A 19,593-nucleotide genomic window follows, 5' to 3' on the forward strand; every position below is an offset into this window, starting at 1 on the left:
TATTAAGAAACTGATGGAATACTTGACTTTTCAAAACTACAGTTCATTTTATCAATCGTTTTAAGGTAATTGTAATTCGGAATATGGTTGTGTCAAATAAATACGAGCGTTACAAGGCACTGCATGTCCGGTAAAATTGGCTGTGTTCAGGTACGCAGTCTTGACACTTGCTGGGTCTTCAGACTAAAAAGCAAGGTCTGGGTACCTGGTACCGGGTAAAAAAGTTCCCTTTGCTAGGTTCGGGTAATAAATGGATACTAAAAATCTGGCTGGTTACCGAGTAGGTTACCGAGTAGGTAGTTAGGTACTTTATTTACGTCGCGCTACAGCTGCACAATGGGCTATTTGCGACGGTCTGGAAAACATCCCTGAGGATGTTCCGAAGTCATGCCATCGCACATATGTACCGAGTAATTAACATTATAAGATATATACGGAATTTTTCCTGAAATCTGATTGGAAAAAATTATTTCGTCAACGTAAGCACGTCCTAAAATTAAAGGGGCAAAATCCATTTTTTAATTTTTGTATAGAAAATACTAAAGCATTTTTACCAATGCGTGAAAAGTAAATTGATTTTAAAAAATATAATGTATAACACAAATGAGAAATGAATTGTAAACATCATTTTCCCAAATATTAATATTTAATTTATGAATCATGCTAAATGGGATATTTTGCTACTAAATTGAAGAAGAAGAAAAAACAGATGATAGAATATTTTAATTGCACTCAGTGTTTGCACTTAATATCTCAGTGTTTCAAGAAAACTTATTACCTTAGTTACTTTTTATTCCGCTTCTGTTTAAAAGCATTCTTCCGAAACAAAAGGAAAATATTTTGAAGTTATACTTCTTATGCGACTTCCAACAAGGTTGCGCTAAACGTTTAACGCTACATTTTTATTGGCCGGAAAATCACGTGGTAGGATCCAGTTTTCCCTCATTCATTTCCATATTGTTTTGGTTCTCCCTAGCATAAAAATAATAAAAGTCATAAAAGTATTGTTTTTCTATAAATATTTTTTTAGTTTGATTTGATACACATACAATTTAATAGGATAGTAGTTTTTATTTTCAAATTTAGTGGATAACAATTGTAAAAAATGAGTGAAAACAATCCCACGGACAATGCGGCGGATTTAAGGTTATGCCAAGGTACGTCTCTTGTGAATATCAATTGATTGTTAGGTTTTCTCTTTGGAAATTACATTATGGCGCATTCACAAACATTATTAATACAAATACATTTTCCATGGCGAGACGATGAGGCAACCACAAGCACTTCCACTGGTTCAAGAGGTCCACGAGGGAAAAATGCACAATATTACCATTATTACAGAGCACGGAAGAGAGCGGAGCAGAAAAAAGAGTCTTTGAGTAGAACTAGGGATCCTTCTACGACTGCTGAATCTTCTACAATTAACGTCGCAGGTTACGAAGTTTAACTTCCTCCGCGCGGAGGGACTCCACGCACTATTTTTTGCCCTATGCTTTGAGTATTTTAATCGCAATGTAATGCGATTCAATGTAATGCATTGCGATTTTAATCGCAATGAGCAAATGTAATATGAGGTAGTTTGTTAAAGTCTGAGTTGTTCTACATTTAAAAGGTTCTACTCTCGATTTCCCTATCACGCATTTCTTTGCTTAGTTAACAGTTATAATATTAATAGCTACATTTAAGTATTTGGCAAACACACTATTATTTTTTTTTTTTAATTTTCGGTATGAGATAGACCTTAGATTTTAATTTCAAGTTAACGAATGAACGTCAAAAATTCCAAAAATACCAAAATATGCAACAAATTATTTATGGAACATTTGCAAAATAAAATTGTCCTATGTCACTCGAGGTGGTAGGTGGTGCTAAAATCACCAATAATGCAAATATTATACGTGGCAGTTTGTTAAGCCTGCTTAGTCCTATACTTACAGGATTTTACTATCACGCATTTCCTTGTTCAGTTAACAATGTTAATAATATTAGTTATAGTAATAATATTAATTGGCTTAGAAAACTTTTAAAACAAGTATAAAAAAAATTAATACTAATAAATTTCTAGATTTAACTGAATGAAACTTGTTTGTCGATAAAACCCATGTTAAATCTACGAGGAATTTTCATTTAATCTCTTTCCCATAAATTTTTTATCTTAACCGATCACAGACTGCTAACCACATGTCTTAACCCTCTAAACACAGCAGTTAGGCACAGGTATTATTCAAGTATTAATCCATTATTTAGCTATATAACAGAATAATGTGGGATGGGGAGACAAATAGAGTTGCATATCTCCTTACACATTTTAGTATATGGTTTACAGAAAAAATAAAAAAATTTATCCAAACACGCTGTATTTGAGTATTTAAACGCTTTCATACAAGAGACAGACGAAATATTTCTAAAGGTGGACGATTTTTTATGGTGGTTTAGTAACTAATTAATTATGTTACTGGCAATAGAAACGACAGATAGATTTTTTTTCTCCCAAATAATATTACTAAACTAATAGCAAGGCCGAACACTGGGGGTTCCGCGTTCGGCTGACCACCTGACCGGAACATCTGCTCCTGCACCCCAGAGCCCAAGGTCACGAAAACTGAGATGGGCACAGTAGGCCTTGGCCCTCAATGGGCTGTCGCGCCACTGAGTAGTAATAGCAAGGCCGAGGTGATTTTTTTAAAGTATATACAATTGCCGAATGAAATAGAAGTTAAGTAAAAATAATTTTTTCAATCTCATTTATAAACAATAAAGAATCATCTCTCTCGTTTTTGAAATCTGACCCCCAGAACAGTTTCAGTCTGCTTGCACTGCTGCGATAACGAAGTTGCAACAACTGAAATTTGAGGAAAAAAAATTTTAAGAACTCTGATACAATTTTATTCTATAAAATATATATGTGAGAGCTGAAATACATTTTAAAAAATGGAAGAAGAAAAAATCTTTTTTAAGAATATTTAAATTTTTTCTTAAATTTTAAAATGCTATTCCTCTTTTAGTTTTGAATCTCGAATAATCTGGTTTGATGATTTTATTAGATTATATATTTAAAATAAGCTGGTGTGAAATTTCCCTTAGGAAAATTTGCCATAGAGAAGCCTATGGTAATCTATGGCAACCTATGGCTACCATAGAAATTTGTATGGCAAGATACCATACGCCTATGGTTACCATAGAGATTTGTATGGTACAACACCATAAGCCTATGGCTTCCATAGAGATTTGTATGGCACAACCCCATAAGCCTATGGCTACCATAGAAATTTATATGGCAAGATACCATACGCCTATGGCTACCATAGAGATTTGTATGGCAAAACCCCAAAAGCCTATGGCTACCATAAAGATTTGTATGGCAGTATACCATAGACTAATGGTAACCATCAGGATTTGTATGGCACGTCACCATTGGCCTATGGAACCACAGAAATTTGTATGGCAGTATACCATAGAGAAAAGCTGATCTAGATCTCCACCAGCGAAACAACAACTTCTATGGAGTCCTCAAAAACATCTTCTAAAAGAAATAAAATCACCCCGAAGTTAATTAAATTCAACATGTAAACCCACAAGGCGTTCCTGGTGAGTCTTTTCCGGCCTCCGGGTGGCCAATTTTTCCATTTTTGAGTGTTTAAAATCCGATGTTCCATTGATTTAGGCTTAGAGTATCAGACCGCCATATTAACGTGTCATCCACTACAAGTGGAATCTTTCGCTAACTTTGGCTACTTATTTTAATATTTTTTCGATCTCATTCTTGGTCAAAAACATTTTATTGCAAACGCCTATTCAATCATCTATCTGAATTTATTAAGTTTTTTTAATTTCCGGGTTTCTGGTACTTTTATCAGTGTTTACATTCTCATTAGTTTTTTATTTTAATTCCACTTAGGTTCTTGCAATGCTTTTTTACATTATCTTACATATGTTAGGGCTTTATATTTATATTTTGTGTTTAATTTTTGCTTGCCATTAAATTGTTTTTTATCATGTCTCTGTGTTTTACTATTTTACAACTAATATTTCTTAAGTATTCACATATATTTGTACAATGTTCTGTTACATGTTTATACATAGCTTAGGGTCATCACTTAACTAGATTTGCTGGATTACTGGTTGACAATTGTTTTGCTTCAATATCATCAACTGGACAGTCCCTGGCCATATCATCTGCTGCTGTAACCAAAAATGCTTTTAACAATTTAATCTTTCCTTAAGTTTACAACTTTTTCGTCATAGTGATTCCCTATACCCAATTAATTTTTTATTTACTATCCCTGACCAAGCGTAAATTTGTCAATAACAATTATTAATTTCACCAATTTTAATCATGTCTTAAACATGTTTTGTATTTACCAATGTTTCTATATTGTGTTCTCTTTTCTAAATGTGCTTAACACAACTCAACATAAATTTTCTGAGTTTTTTTATCCCTCACTAGTAGGGGATCAACTAATTTAGCCAGTTTTCTATTCTTAGCTTTTCATAGTCTAATACCATCTTTTTTACAGATAAAATTTTGTTCACATGCCACCACTGGTTGCATCGTTACATATTCAGCTTTTGTCCCGTTTGATCTATTTTAAACTAATTTCGCTTCGACCACCGGCCCCACTCTTTATCTTTTGAGTTTTAATAGTATTTTATTGTTTTAGTAGTCTGTTTAATTTTTAGTTTAGCCACATATCAAAATTTAAAGAATTTTCATACTCGCTCCGACCATCGGACCGTTATTTTGCTTCGCGTTCTTTTAGGTTCCTCTAATATCTGACGCTTATCTAACTAATTATGATACCAATCAATCAAATTAACGTTTTTTATACTCGCTCCGACCTCCGGATCCACTTTCTATTTTCTTGTTTTTACAGCTTTAACAAATATTAGTTGCCTGTACTCAATGTATTTTGTTCCTAATCAACATAACCAATATTTTCCCCTCTCGCTCCGACCACCGGACCCATTTTCTAGCGGTTAGTACTAACTGTTTGAAATTTATTTGAATAAGAACAGCATACAAAAAGGATTCTGCAAGTAAAACAGGAGAAGTTTATCAAAGAAATTAAAAAAAAAAGCTTTCTGGATATATATTTATTCTACAATTATTAAGTTTTGCATTTTTAATATCCATTGCGAAAGATTCTTGTAAGTAATTATTTTTTGACGTATGGTAAAATATCAACGAGAAATGTTGCCATAGCTGTATGGCAAAGGTGTACCATAACCTATGGAAAAATATTTCTTCATAAACTGTTGTTGTTGTTGCTAATTCCCATCTGGTCTGACGGGGTCAGACCAGATCAATGAATCCGTTGACATTCAGAAAATCCGAAACCAGAATGGGAGAGGAATGAATGTCATTCCAGTCCAGCCCTAAACAGTTCAAGATGTGCTCAGGTGATGCCTGGTTTTGTTGGCATTTAGGGCAAAGAGGAAAGATTTTTTGATTTGCAGAAAATGTGAGACTTTTTAGGTGTCCACTGGCCAGTCGGGATAAGCAGGTGTTGGTTTGCCTATCACCAGGGAGAGATAGAGAGAGTCCTGGTCTTTCATAAACTGTAGCACATCTTAGTTTCATGGCAAAAATTTGCCATATAAAAAAATGACATAGGATATTCCTATGGGGTTTTGCCTATGGCAAAATTTTGCCATTCAAAAAAATGCCATAGAATATTCCTATGGGGTTTTGCCTATGGCAAAAAATTTGACATGCATGTATGGCAAAATTCTGCCATACTATATGGCAAAATTTTTGCCATAGGCAAAACCCCATAGGAATATCCTATGGCATTTTTTTATGGCAAACCTATGGCAAATTTTCCTAAGGGTTAAATGCTCTAACTATGGATTTCTTTATATTTTGTTTTTGTATTGTTAAGTAAGTTTCAAATAGATTAGAAATAAGCATAAATTTACGTAGATTTTTCGTTATTTGAGTGAGTCAAATTATTAAAATAATGGTTTAAAAAATTTAATCTGAAGTGATATATCTTTAAAGCATTTATTGAACAAATCTTTAACATTTTATATCGATTTCTTTTCCATTTAGTTATTTAGATGTTTTAAATGTGGTTTAATTTTGTCTTTCTTTTACGCATTATGCAAGTTTCAAATTAAATTTAAACAAACATTTCTTTCCCTTAGGAAAATTTGCCATAGGTTTGCCATAAAAAATGCCATAGGATATTCCTATGGGGTTTTGCCTATGGCAAAAATTTTGCCATATACGTATGGCAGAATTTTGCCATACATGTATGGCAAATTTTTGCCATAGGCAAAACCCCATAGGAATATTCTATGGCATTTTTTTGAATGGCAAAATTTTGCCATAGGCAAAACCCCATAGGAATATCCTATGGCATTTTTTGTATGGCAAAGTTTTGCCATAAGTGTATGGCAAAAGTGTATGGCAAAAGTGTATGGCAAAATTTTGCCATAGGCAAAACCCCATAGGAATATCCTATGGCATTTTTTTATATGGCAAATTTTTGCCATAAAACTAAGATGTGCTACAGTTTATGAAGAAATATTTTTCCATAGGTTATGGTATACCTTTGCCATACAGCTATGGCAACATTTCTCGTTGATATTTTACCATACGTCAAAAAATAATTACTTACAAGAATCTTTCGCAATGGATATTAAAAATGCAAAACTTAATAATTTTAGAATAAATATATATCCAGAAAGCTTTTTTTTTTTAAATTTCTTTGATAAACTTCTCCTGTTTTACTTGCAGAATCCTTTTTGTATGCGGTTCTTATTCAAATAAATTTCAAACAGTTAGTACAAACCGCTAGAAAATGGGTCCTGTGAACGGAGCGAGTGGGGAAAATATTGGTTATGTTGATTAGGAACAAAATATATTGAGTACAGGCAACTACACTGGTTATCATAAATTAAGGAAAAATCACAAAAATAGCGATAACTCTTGCAAAAGTAAGCCAAACCGTGCAAAATTTGCATATGTTGTCCACTAAGAGTAGCTGAGTAAAATTGCAATATGCAAATTAGGGGCGCTGCACTCGGCTTACGTCATCTGCCTGGAGCATAAAAGTCCAAGTTTGAGAGAAAGCACACAAATTTTACTGTGATTGCGACATTGAAAATCTGAGATAGCCAATTCGTAATAATGACCTCTAGGCATCATTTGCCTGAAGAACTACGATGGAGAGCCATCGGGAGACTAGAGGCAGGGCAGAGTCAATCAGAAGTGGCCAGATGGCTAAATGTGAGTCCATCTGTGGTTCATAGACTTTGGAGGCAATTTCAAACCACAGATTCGGCATCTAGGAGGTTCAGTCAAGGACGGCCAACTGTTACGACCAGTGCCGATGACCGATATTTGACATTAAGTGCACGCAGGAATAGAACCGCTACTCCGACACATCTTAGATCCTCTCTTGCTGCAGCCACCGGAAGGTTGGTGTCAACGTCAACTGTGCGCAGAAGGCTCCACGAAGGTGGTCTGTATGCGAGACGACCAGCCATTTGCGTGCCGCTCACATCACGCCATAGGAGAGACCGTTTGCAGTGGGCCCGACAACATGTCCACTGGACGTCAGATCAATGGAGGCCTGTTCTCTTTACGGATGAGTCCAGGTTTAGTCTAGAAAGTGACAGTAGACGTTATTTGATATGGAGAGAACCTGGGACCCGTTATCATCCATCAAACATCCGTGAAAGAGATGCATACGGAAGAGGCAGTGTCTGTGTTTGGGGAGGCATATCCTTAGGAGGGCGCACATACCTCCATGTCTTTCCAAGGGGAACCGTGAATGCTCAGGTTTATCGAGACAACATCCTTGATGCTTATGTGCGCCCATATGCCGGGGCAATTGGTGATTGCTTCCTGTTACAGGACGATAATGCAAGACCACACAGAGCTCGCATTGTTGATGATTATCTTCAACAGGAAACAATTACTCGCATGGAGTGGCCAGCTCGATCCCCGGACTTGAATCCTATCGAGCACGTTTGGGATGCTCTAGGGAGGCGTGTATCTGCCATCAATCCGCCCCCTCAGACCCTTGCCACGCTTGCAACTGCTTTACAAGAGCAATGGCTCTCACTTCCTATTGAACTGATAGACCGCATAATTGAAAGCATCACACATCGCTGTTTGTGCTGTATTGCTTCTAGAGGCAATCATATTCCATATTAAAGGTACTTTTTCTATTGCAAACCGATACTTCCAATTTGTTTATTTTATACATGTGCTAATTTCTATACTACTATTAATGTCTGATAATTTCTTTTTATGTTGTTTAATACCTTACTATGTGTTGTATATTGTGGGTAAGTTTCATAAAATTCCATGTGTAATTTCTTGAGTTATCGCGATTTTTGTGAATTTTCCTTAATTTATGATAACCAGTGTAATATTTGTTAAAGCTGTAAAAACAAGAAAATAGAAAGTGGGTTCGGAGGTCGGAGCGAGTATAAAAAACGTTAATTTGATTGATTGCCCTTAGGAAAATTTGCCATAGGTTTGCCATAAAAAAATGCCATAGGATATTCCTATGGGGTTTTGCCTATGGCAAAAATTTTGCCATATAGTATGGCAGAATTTTGCCATACATGCATGTCAAATTTTTTGCCATAGGCAAAACCCCATAGGAATATCCTATGGCATTTTTTTATATGGCAAATTTTTGCCATGAAACTAAGATGTGCTACAGTTTATGAAGAAATATTTTTCCATAGGTTATGGTACACCTTTGCCATACAGCTCTGGCAACATTTCTCGTTGATATTTTACCATACGTCAAAAAATAATTACTTACAAGAATCTTTCGCAATGGATATTAAAAATGCAAAACTTAATAATTGTAGAATAAATATATATCCAGAAAGCTTTTTTTTTTAATTTCTTTGATAAACTTCTCCTGTTTTACTTGCAGAATCCTTTTTGTATGCTGTTCTTATTCAAATAAATTTCAAACAGTTAGTACTAACCGCTAGAAAATGGGTCCGGTGGTCGGAGCGAGAGGGGAAAATATTGGTTATGTTGATTAGGAACAAAATACATTGAGTACAGGCAACTAATATTTGTTAAAGCTGTAAAAACAAGAAAATAGAAAGTGGGTCCGGAGGTCGGAGCGAGTATAAAAAACGTTAATTTGATTGATTGGTATCATAATTAGTTAGATAAGCGTCAGATATTAGAGGAACCTAAAAGAACGCGAAGCAAAATAACGGTCCGATGGTCGGAGCGAGTATGAAAATTCTTTAAATTTTGATATGTGGCTAAACTAAAAATTAAACAGACTACTAAAACAATAAAATACTATTAAAACTCAAAAGATAAGGAGTGGGGCCGGTGGTCGAAGCGAAATTAGTTTAAAATAGATCAAACGGGACAAAAGCTGAATATGTAACGGTGCAACCAGTGGTGGCATGTGAACAAAATTTTATCTGTAAAAAAGATGGTATTAGACTATGAAAAGCTAAGAATAGAAAACTGGCTAAATTAGTTGATCCCCTACTAGTGAGGGATAAAAAAACTCAGAAAATTTATGTTGAGTTGTGTTAAGCACATTTAGAAAAGAGAACACAATATAGAAACATTGGTAAATACAAAACATGTTTAAGACATGATTAAAATTGGTGAAATTAATAATTGTTATTGACAAATTTACGCTTGGTCAGGGATAGTAAATAAAAAATTAATTGGGTATAGGGAATCACTATGACGAAAAAGTTGTAAACTTAAGGAAAGATTAAATTGTTAAAAGCATTTTTGGTTACAGCAGCAGATGATATGGCAAGGGACTGTCCAGTTGATGATATTGAAGCAAAACAATTGTCAACCAGTAATCCAGCAAATCTAGTTAAGTGATGACCCTAAGCTATGTATAAACATGTAACAGAACAATGTACAAATATATGTCAATACTTAAGAAATATTAGTTGTAAAATAGTAAAACACAGAGACATGATAAAAAACAATTTAATGGCAAGCAAAAATTAAACACAAAATATAAATATAAAGCCCTAACATATGTAAGATAATGTAAAAAAGTATTGCAAGAACCTAAGTGGAATTAAAATAAAAAACTAATGAGAATGTAAACACTGATAAAAGTACCAGATAGAAAATGACACTTTCAGTTTTTCATATTTTTTTATGATTTCTCAAGAAATACTTAGAGGATTACTTTGAAACTTTAAAAGTGTTCATGCGATTTTTTTATTGATTTTTTTATAACTGTCGCTGAACAGCAGACTGAATTTTCAGTTTATTGCTACCAATGTTCCAATCCATAGCCTTGCAATTTTGAACCCAATCCAGGAGACAAGAGAACTCCTGGATCAAGTATCGGAAGAAATTTGACTTTGTGATGGAGCTACCCCGAAAACCTCCCACTGTTAGCCTAACAGCAAGGGGACTCTAACCCATGATCCGTCTACCTCTGATAATATTTTACGTCAGCACTGTGGTTGGTGCAAGCCAGATGCGGAATTCGTATCGACCAGCCCTCCCTGGGATTCGAACCAGGTTCAAATCATTTAAAGGCAAAAGCTCTATCCCTTAAGCCATCACAATGGATCGGAATGGCAAAGTTTCTATAATTTTTTTCTGATCGCTAAAAGCAGCATTTATCGTCAATCGAAATTTAGACAAACTTTCCGACAAGCCAGAGCATACAAATCTCAACTTGAGTTTTGTGCAAAAAAAGACAACACATGTGTTAAATAGCTTCCTGAAAGCGATAAATAAATATCACTACAATTATATTGCCAAAAAAAAATTATTACGAAACAAAATTGCGACCACTATTCATCTAGCTAAAGTGTTCAAATTTCAATGTCTTCGTGGAAAAATTTTTGCCTGGAAAAATTTTGCCTTCGTGGAGCACTTTGGGAAACAACCAATCCGCATTTGAGTTACATGGCGAGGAAAACCACGAAAGTCTCCCGTGATTAGCCTAACTGCAAGGGAACTAACCCATGATCTGTCTACCACTAAGGTTATTTTACGTCAGTACTTTGATTCATACTTTGCAGTACATTTTAAATCTTTCAGAAATTTGATGGACTGGCAATGCTTGACAAAAGAAAATAAGTATTTTTGAACGCCCTAAAGCAGAAAATCAAGCAAGTAACTTGCAGCGTAGATATATACTACTTTGGTTCTTGTTTGTAATAACTGCATAACATTTAGTAAATCTAGTTTATATATTTAAGAAAATAAGAACGTTTTTATAAAAAATTCATTTTTTTGTCTTGTCTTATGCTTTTTTTTTGTTGCTATAACTTTGAAATCTGCGAAATTAAACAAAACTTTTGAAGCGATTTAAAATTAATTACAAAAATACTGTTTTACAGTTAGAAAAGAAATTGAAGGAAAGTGAGCAAGATATAAGTATTAAAAGTAGTTTTTTTTAAACTGCGAATGCGTGGAAAAAATTTTAAATTATTTTTTCATAATTTTGTAGTGAATCATATTTGAAAAATAATGGAAAAATCTGATTTAACTCTCTTAAAGACTTAAAACGTTTCAAATAATTTTCTAAGCTTACTTTGTACTTTTTAAAAGAAAGATCTAAATGATCAGGGAGTTTTCGCAAATTTTACTGTGTAGTATTGCAAATTAAACTACATTGGAATTACTGGACAACATGAACCAAATTTAATATGTGAAAAAACCCTTACTATTTTGAGATTTCTCTTAAAAAATACAAAAACTCTTTAGAAAATGGCTTGAAACTTTTTACAATTGTAAGATATTTAAATCAATATTTTTTCCATTAGTTGCCAAGTATGGTTCTAATTACTAAATTATGAAACAATAATTTTAAATTTTTTCCACGCATGTGCAGTATAAAAGATCTGCTTTAAATACTTTGCATATTTTCCAGAACTTTCTCTTCAAATTTTGGAACAATAATTTTGCAATTAATTTTAAGTCGCTCCAAATGATTTGCTTAATTTTACTGAATATTTTCAACGTCACAGCAAAAAAACATAAGATAAAAAAATTAGTTTTTTTTTTAATAAAAATGTTCATATTTCCTTAAATATTTATGTCAAAAAAGCTTTTAAAAAAGCTTAGATTGAATTTAATTAGCTAAAATTACAAACTGAAATTAGTTTTAGTTTTAAATTGAAACGGCATCAATTAAAAATTACAAACTATTTTGTTAAAAAAATAATATATTTAGCATATCTTAATCGTCCATTGAAGTTATAAGAATCTGCATATATTCTTCTAGTACATCTGCAACAAATTGTAATTGCCTTGTATTAATCATAACTGAAAAATAAAGTGATTGTTTATACACTCCCTGGCCGAATTATTAGACGATTCTATGTGAAATCTTAATTATCAGGGGATGCAGTTTTATTGTCTTTACGTGACTGAAACCGGTTTGCACTTGTTTACCTTTGTGTATCAATTAGTTTGTAGGGAGAGTAGTTACAGACCATGTCAACCGTTATCTATGAAAAGGTATCCCGACATAGAGTCGAGTTAACATGTCTTATATACTAGTGAAGTGTAGTTGTAATTTTGTAGTGGTAGATACGCTACAAGTTAAATTAAAAAATATATAAGATATTCGACGATTGGATAAATTAGACGATATATTATATAAATATAGAATATTCATTATATTAAGTATTATATTAGTATATTATAATAATTAGACCCAATATGTTTGTATGTAATACTTTTTTTACACAAGGAGCTTGCAATACTTTTATACTTAAATATACATGTAATTGGTTTTATTAAGGAGATTTTTTATATACTTCCTACTTGTATTTATTTTTAGCGTAACCAACTGATACACGAATATTAACAAATGCAAACCAGTTTCAGTCACGCAAAAAACAATAAAGCTGTATGGTATCAACCTGATAATTACGATTTTATATAAAATCTTATAATCCGTCTAATAATTTGGCTAGAGATTGTGCTAGACTGAACATTTTTTAATTTCTTTCCAAATCAAGCTATATAATTACTTCAGCTCATATGAAAACATTTATTGTATTCAGGAATTATTTACAATGTTTTATAATTATGTAAGAAACTCAACAAAGCATTTACTGTAAAATTAAACGGTTAAATTTAAAATAATCGAAAGCAACGTGAAACTGACGGTAATGAAAAATCAAATTGGTATTCTTGCAATGCTACAGCAAATAAGTACATAATTTATTAAAAACACGCATACTACATCTGAAATAAATAACATACTTAATTTAAAACTTTAAATTCGTATTGAAGTAAAAAAGCAAATAAACAAAATAGCTATGAAGAAAGAAAAAAAGAAAGAGGAAAATTCACAAACGCCGTTTTGAGTTTTCCGAAGTGAATAAAAATAAACTCACGTGCATCAATTTGCCGATCTTCAACGGAACATTTGAAATGAAAAATCAAACTGGAATTTTTTTTCTTCTAATTAGGGGATCGCTACTTCTATGTAAACTATGCTTTGTAACATTTGAGTGTTTTCAACTTAATTTCAGGATTTTTCAGTTGATTTTTAAGAAGATTAATCTTTATAACAATGATAAAAAAAAAGTCAATTTTATATTAACGTTTTGATATAAGTTACTAAAACAATCGTACTTCAAACATTTCGAAATTTCCAAATTCAAAAATAATTTATACCCAAAATAGGGTTCATTATATGATTAAAAAGTTATATTAGTTTTCAAATCAAGCAAGTTTATAAAATCACAGTTTTGTATTCCGTCCATAACATTCTTAAACTTCGTTTTGATGTTGAATTAAATCACACTTTTAAGAGAGACACTATTTCTGTTGACAAGTCTAAATAACATTTTCTTATTAAAAAAAAAAATAATAATGTTACCCTAGTTATTGCCATCGATTAACCAATAGGTAATCAATTGTTTAAAAAAAATTCGATTTTTTACAAAAAGATAATTTTTATCAAATAAGTTAATGTTTAATTCATATATTTCAGTAATAGTAATCAAAATAATTAAAATGCTTCGGTAATGAACTTTAAATGAAAAAAACCACAATATCGACAGAACTTGAGAAATAAAATAAAAAGTTCATGCATTTTTCTGGAATCAACTTATTTAAAATTTAGATTTCGGCACTCAAAATCACGTACTACTGTAAAAAAATTTATAAATTGTATTTTGATTTTCAATCATAGTTAAACTAAACTAGAGTGGAAAAAAATTTAATTTTTTGACACTAAATTAAATTTAGATGCAAATTAATGTTTTAATCGGTGATAATATTTTTTTAATTTTTTCTGTTTTTTTATTAGTTTTATAGTTTAATATGCAAAAGCCAAAACTCCTCCATTAGTTTTCAAATCAAGCAAATTTATAAAACAGCAGTTTTATATTTCTTCCATAACAATCTTAAACTATATTTTGTTGTTGAATCAAATCACTTTTTTTAAGAGATACTTAGGTGTGTCTACAGAAATCAGGGTAATATTTTCTAATAAAAAATAAGGTACTGTTAGCCTAGTTAATGCCATCGATTAACTAATTACAATAGCTGGGTAGTCAATTGTTGTAACAAAATCGATTTTTAATATATTAAGCATTTTTCTTTTAATGAAAAGATAAATTACACTAAATTAATGCTTAATTCATTTACTTCATCAATAGTGATCAAAATAATTTAATAAAATTAATAACAGTTAATAATAATTTAATAACAATTTAATAACAATTTATTAAAAATTAGATTTCGACACACGAAATAACATACTATTCCAAAAAATGTATAAAGTATATTTAGATTTTAAGTCACAGTTAAACTAGATGAAAAAAAAAATATTAAAATTTTTGCATTTGGTTGCGATATTTTTTTAATTCGTTCTAGTTCTTTCTATTCGTTTTATAGCTTAATACGCAAAGCTACCATTCAAGCTGGATTTTACAAGTTGAAGGCTAATTTTCAATTTCTTTGTTTCATGAAAGAAGGAAATCAGAAAATTTACGGAAAATATTTCGAATTTAGTTTCAAATTTGGAAGCAGTTCGTGTAGAATAAGGGGTGGTTTCATTAAGATGCGACGATATTAAAAAAGCATTTCTTTGCGTAGCATAGAATCTGAACATGTTTTAAATATGAGTGGTAAGAAAAATTAAAAAAAAAAAACAGTTATTAAATGGTTTTTCTTTCTGGATTGACTCCATTAAATGCCACAATATTTCAAATCATGGGTTGCAAAAACTGTCTCAATTGATGTTTGTCGTTGGATTGGTTTTCAAATCCTGCCTATGTACGCGTTTCAAGATGTCACAAAATATTTTTCCTTCTTCAGCATTTATATTGAAATCACAGTCAAGTCATTAATTATACTTTAATAATAAAAAGAATATAAAAATACTCTAAATTATTATTATGTAAATACATTAAAAATGCCTGCTAGTGAAAATGAAGAGAAAAACATCAGTGGTCGCCATAGCAACGCAGCGAACAAATTTAAACTTGCTTAATCGCCAAATTGCTCTTCACATACCGAAGGCTATAAATTTTGAAATTAAAATCACCGGTAAATTCATTTTATAGTAAAACATCTATGTAAAGAAATTCGTTATAATTTGTTTTTAATAAATATTTCAGGTGTTAAAATTCTGTTACTTTAAAAAAAATTGAAAAGCAAAATAAAAACTGTAACAAAAAATTACGTATGGAAAACTTTCAAATTTGGCATTAAATTTGAATTTGGGTAGAGAAAAAATTGGAAAAGAATTTTTGCGTAAAGTTTCAGTTTCAAGAAGAATGAACAAAAAAAAAACACAAAAAATAAAGAAATATTAAACATGAAGAAATATTAAACTCAAAATTTTAAAAAATGAACTAAAATATATTTCGTTTTTAACAAAGTTAAATCTTGTATTTGAATTTAATCCTAGAATTTGAATACTAAACAAAACCCCTGAAAAATTCTTACGTAAGCAGCGGCACCAACTATCCGAACTAGCAATCGATAATCACAGTTAAATAGAATTAACAACAATAACAAAAAAATGTATACACTATACAGTAAACGTTTACAAAATTCAAAATAGTGTAATTTTAAGGCACATTATACTTAAATCTATATTGGTATACAATATTAATAGATTAGATCAAAAATTTGCTATTCAATAAAGAATTAAAGGTATTAAGTTAAAAATTAATATACACTGAAAGAAGTCGGACCTCCAGTTAACGAAGTCTCTAAATCCCGATAATAACTTCGTTATATGGAAAATTCGTTAAAAAGAAAATAGCCTTTTGAAATACTTAACACGAGCAAGTTTTAAATTCATGAACACTAGACATAATTAAAATATCAGTTGATACACCTTTATCTTGCAAAGTAGTATCTACGATTTATTTTTTAAATCTTAACCATAAAAGAAATTTGCGTGAAAAGCAATAATAGAGCAAAACATTATCCAGTGTTACACTATCATGCTACATATATTTTGTACTAACGAAAGCTAAATTTATGCATAAAATTATAGCTGCATTTATTATAAAAGTAATTTTAAACATACATTACCACATGCGTTCTTAAGTTTAATTTCTACTGATAAAATCCACTCATTTTGTCTGAGTTCTTCGTTTGAAATGCAAACAAAAAAGGAAAGGGATTTTACTGCTTTCTCTAAAAATTAAGTGGCTTCGAAAATCAATTCTCGGTCATATCCCCCCATAAAATGGGTTAACAAATCTAAAATGTTCTGAAATAATTTGGGAAATAGGGAAAGTGGATCTCAAAAAAAAGTTCGTTAAATAGAAAATTCGATTCGCTATTTGGAAGTTATTTTACGAAGAAATTTCCAAATGTTCTTGGTTCACCGAAAAAATTCGCCAAATGGAAGTTTGTTAAATAGAAGTCCGACTGATTACATTAAAAAAACAAGTCTAAATTGATTACTCGGAATTATTACTCAGGCAAAATTAGAACTAGCCCCTATAACATTTTTATGATCCTGTATTTGAAACACAAAACAGTTTTGTTCACAGCATTTTCGATTTGAGTTTATGATGTATTTATGAAATTTAAACATATATGTTTAACCATCTATATTTCCTTAAATATACTTATAAAAACTTGATAATACTATAACATTCAATACTTTAACTTCAACAATAAGTTAATATAAATTTTTTAAAAAAAATCAATGCAATCACAATTATCAACTTAAACAGCTATAAAATAAAGGATTATACATTATAAATATATATAAATCTGCAATAAATGCGGCAAAGAAAGTGGAAACTTACTTGATAGATCGCAACTCGATTTTCAGTCTTATTAAAAATAACACGGATTTGACAGACAATATATTGAGTTACTACAAGAAACAAATTAAAACACGCTATCACTCCGCTCGAAGAAAGAGAATACTAGTTAGGTTTTCAAAGGTTGCTATAATCTGATTTTATTTCTTCCTAGTTGGCTTCCTAGTAAGTCGCCAATTCAAAATTCACTGATTAAAAAGGTTTAAACTAAATTTTACATGGAGTTTTTAACTATAAATTTTCTTCAAGTATGTTTAAAACAAAGTTGTGAAATGTTTTATTAAACATGAATTCGATTACCTAGATTCGAGAACGAAATACTTAATTACTCATTTTAATCGCATTGATGAAAAAAATTAATGCATTTTATTATAACAGATACTTTTACATACATCACGATTTTCTAAATAAATACTACTATATTGTCAATTTTTAAAACCTTGTTTTTGTATTAAACATAATAAATCCAATTTTTAATATACTAGTTTGAATCGTTTGCCTATCCATTGCATATACAATCGTTTGCATTTACTGTTTTAATCGTTTGCCGTAATAAGTAGAATTAATTTTTATTTTATTACTAAAATGTTGTTGTTGTTGTTGTTAAAGCACTTAACAAGTTTTTTCAGGGTAATATTTTTAATAAAAAAGTATTAACTCACGTTTAACTTTAAATATACTAATATGTAGGTACTTTTTATATCTGCTTTTTTCATAATTTAATAGATTAATTTATTTTTTGAAATTAAAGGAAAAGTTCAAATTATTTATCTAAAAATGAAGTCTTTTTCTTAAGGTTAAATATTTTAAAAAATGGGACAAGTAACACTGATACTCCATGTAATTATGCATAATTTTAATTTCACTTTCTATTAATCTTATAAAAACATGGAAGACCATTAAAAATTTATTTCAGTTTTTACTGATTATAAAAGACTTACTCATACCTTAACAATATGCTGCAGAATTAATTGGTTGGTATTATTTTATTTTTAATGACTGTTCCTTATTGTCTCTTGCCTTAAATACACTTGTTCACCTTTCTTAATAAAATTTTTTACTTCTATTGCAGCAAAGATGAGTCAAAATTTTGAACAAGCTCCTGTTGGGGAAACTTTTAAATGAAGCATGGAAATTATTGAGCTCTTGAAGAAAAATGAGAACATTTGGCATGTAACATTTCGCCACCACAGGAAACATAATTTAAGAGCTCATAAAAATTTAATCGAAACTGCTTTTACATTTCTTGTGGAATAAATTGTTCACTTTTATCAGTTCTTGTTTTTCCTAAGTTTTAAATAGTTTGTGTTATTCATGTTAAACAAAATAGTGCCGTTTAATAGCTTTCTATTTTTTTTAAAATTCAGCTTCACATAAACTTTTAATTTTTTATAAATAGCACAATTTTTTTCAAACTAGAGTATTTCACTAAAGTTATATATAATAATACTTATCGAACTCTAAAGAACTATTCTAATAATTTTTCAAAGACTTAAAGTCAACATAAAAAAAATAATTGTAATGGCATTAATTTGGTGCAAAAAATTATCAAACTCCTAAATTTTATTATTTCAGTTTATTTTTACTTTTATATTAAATTTCGTTTTCTCCGTTGTAAAATATACATAATAAATGTAAATTGCAAAAAGCTATATTATGTTATTAAATATATGAAAAACTTAAAGGTAATTTATTTGAATAATTTAAAATAAGTATATGACTAAAGGTAAAGAATAATCTAAAAATATATTTATTAACTAAAGATAAAAATATATTAACTAAAGATAATCTATTAGAAAGATTAGCATTCGAAATGTGTTCCATGGTTAAAATCAAGCGTCTTTCTAGGTGAAAGAACGCAATATGGAATAAAAAATAAAATAAAACGGTTGGAAAAAGGTTCAAATTCAAGTCCGTCTAACTCCCTCTAATATTAAAATATAATTTTCAAACTCGACGGAAAGTTGGCCTCTATGAGCCGAACCACCCTACAAAGAAAATTTTTTATAGACCTATTAGGGGGGCTGCAAACGTCCCTTAAGTGTTTTGTTTAGCTAACCGGGAGAAGGTACTTTAATCTATGTAGCAGCCCGATCACCGTATAAACGTGGTTCAACGGCTAAGACCACGTGCAAGTGACTTACGCCTAAAGCGAGGGGGTGCAGGTTTAAACCCCTGCAGAGGTCAATTTTTAAAATTTTTTATATTTTTTTTTCTTTTCTTTTTTTTAACATAATATTATTTATTTAATGTGTTTTTCGATATATTAAAGGATCCTATATGTAAAAAATAATTTTTTTTATTCGGGAAATTTCAAATAATGCTTAAAAACTGGAAAAA

The 19,593-nt window shown here is 30.7% G+C and overlaps 1 protein-coding gene across 1 annotated transcript in view; it reads left to right on the forward strand.

Moving 5' to 3' along the window:
* The first annotated feature begins 7,880 nt into the window (after window positions 1-7,880).
* Window positions 7,881-19,593, forward strand: part of LOC107456840 (phosphatidylinositol N-acetylglucosaminyltransferase subunit A) — a 223,531-nt gene continuing 211,818 nt past the window's right edge. Inside the window, exon 1 of the mRNA XM_087158644.1 lies at window positions 7,881-8,169. The gene's annotated coding sequence lies outside the window, so the exon portion shown is untranslated. The remainder of the gene's footprint in view (window positions 8,170-19,593) is intronic.

Source organism: Parasteatoda tepidariorum, chromosome 3 (assembly GCF_982258835.1).
Source record: "Parasteatoda tepidariorum strain Cologne lab strain chromosome 3, Ptep-v5.0, whole genome shotgun sequence".
Taxonomy (NCBI): Eukaryota; Metazoa; Arthropoda; class Arachnida; order Araneae; family Theridiidae; genus Parasteatoda; species Parasteatoda tepidariorum.